Source organism: Cyprinodon variegatus, unplaced genomic scaffold, assembly GCF_000732505.1.
Source record: "Cyprinodon variegatus isolate N-32 unplaced genomic scaffold, C_variegatus-1.0 Scaffold866, whole genome shotgun sequence".
NCBI classification, from domain to species: Eukaryota; Metazoa; Chordata; class Actinopteri; order Cyprinodontiformes; family Cyprinodontidae; genus Cyprinodon; species Cyprinodon variegatus.
In genome coordinates, this window is record NW_015151319.1 from 206,101 (window position 1) to 208,413 (window position 2,313).

Sequence of the window (2,313 nt, forward strand, 5' to 3'; positions counted from 1 at the left end):
CTCCTATAGTCTCTTCCTGTGTGTTTTTCAGATTGAAAATATAAATAAACCGAATCTAAAATCCAAATCCAGTAAATCCCAGTGTCTTATTTCAAAGTAAATATTAGCACTTTATTGCATAAGTTTAAGACAAAATCATAGTATGTGGTATGATATTGGTTTGTACTTCAACATCCAGTAAACATCTGAGGCGTTTAGATCTACTCTACGTTTTTGCAGAGTTTAAAAGTTCTAGCATCAACTGATGGTTGGAAAACTTAGATCATTTGGGGAAATTTAAATCAATTTAGTGCAAACAAGTATCTTTATATTCTTTTTTATATTCTTTCTACCTTTGTTTTACGTAAATAGCAACAATTTTGACAAACCTGGTTTGAATGCTGGTCTTAAAGTCGACTGCATAAGTGAGGCAGAAATCAGCCTTTCCTGGGTTTGTGTTTCATTGTGTTGTTCTGGACTGTATTGAATTTCCTTGAATTGGACTCCATTCAATTTGATTTGTGCTGAATTTGTTTACTTTCTCTTCAGAGTGGCCCTTAGATGACTTTAGTTAAGGTTTCACAACCATGTAAATAAGCTGAATGGAAAGTTTGTTTTGATCGAACTGTTTACGGGGAATTTTCCATGTTTTCACTCTGTTCATTTATACAGGCATTTATTCACAGTTTGACTGAACCAAACATTTGTTTCTCTGTGTTTTTATTTCATACAGTGTTTATCTGTGTTTTGATGATGAATTGTAGCTGATTTAACTGTATGTGTCTGAAATCTTTTGCTGAATTCAGTTCCTAAGGGTTGTTAAAGCAGCTCGTTACCAACACCTGGACATGAAAGGTTAAGCTGATGATGGTCAGAAACTGTCTGTCCTACCATGGATATCAGAATAATCTTATAACATTATAAAGCCGTATCATTATGAGAATAAAGTCGTATTTTATGCATATTAAGTTGTAATATTATGAGATAAAGTTGTATTTTATATCAACTCTTACAAGAAGCACTGTCTTCCCTAAAATGAGGAATGTCGAGCATCTTGTAAAGTTATACTTTGGCATCAGTTTCACAAATAATAATAAAATCCTACCCTCTGTTTTGGTTTATTTTTAGTTTCTGTGTAATTTTGTGTCTTTGTAGTTGCTCTCGATTTACCGGTTGATCTACGTTCCTACCCTCATCTATGGTCATGAGCTTTGGGTCATGACCGAATGAACGAGATCCCGGGTAGAAGCAGCTGAAGGAACCGGTTGAGGTGGCTCGGGTATCTGATTAGGATGCCTCCTGGATGTCTCCCTGGTGAGGTGTTCCAGGCACGTCCCACCGGGGGGAGGCCCAGGGGGAGACCCAGGACACGCTGGAGGGACTATAGTCCCATTTCCACTAGCCTTTTGAAACCATGCCGAGATCTGTCCGAGTACCATAACCAAGATAACTATTGAATGTAAAAGGCAGGCACTGTTAGGAATCCAGTCTGTGTGGGTTGTGTGTTTTTGTTTTCTCCCTCCACCATCAGGTGGCGCCCGGTTCTCGTTGGTCCTCCCGCACACCTGTGGATGGTTGGCTCATTACCGGAGGACTCTTAAGCTGATGACTGCCACTAACTCGACGCCAGAGTGTTTGCCAGTTTTGGGTACTCTAGCCAAGCTGAGTTTAGCTGAGTCTAACCTTTCCTGAGCTCTAACCTTATTGTTTTTGTCTTTGCCTCTCGGCAGGAAGTCATCCTGCAACCTGGATGTTTTGGCCTTCTCCCCCTGGAAGGGGGCAGTCAGCTCCATCGCTCCTTAGGAACCAACTAAACCCTAGTAAACCCTGTCCGCCCTCCAACGAGTCAACCAAGTTCTGGAATAACCCCTGGATTCTGGGAAGGACACCTTTCCCCTGGAAACGTGAGTCCCGTTTCAGCCTCTGTTTTTGCAAGTCGTAGCTCAAGTTTCCCACTGAGCCTGAACCAAACACTGAACTTCCCTTTTCACTTCCAGTTCCGCTTCACCAGCGTTCTGAGTAACACTGGATCCAACTAATCGTGCTTTCAATAAACCTGCTAAACCTTTTCTCTGGTTCCCTGGGTGGTTTTCTGCATGTGGGTCAGATCCCTTAAAGGAATAGTACACCCAAAACATGATTAGCCTTCATTTTCTACTCACCCCCATACTGAACAACACTCTGGAGTACTTTTTTGAGTCAGAAAGGTCAGAAAGGTCCATAAAAGTCCAAAAAAAACATGTCAATATTCCTCCATACTGCTCGTCCAATGTATTCCAAGTGTCCTGAGTGGGTAGCGTCCATAATTTACTCGAAACAAAGTCATTTAGAATG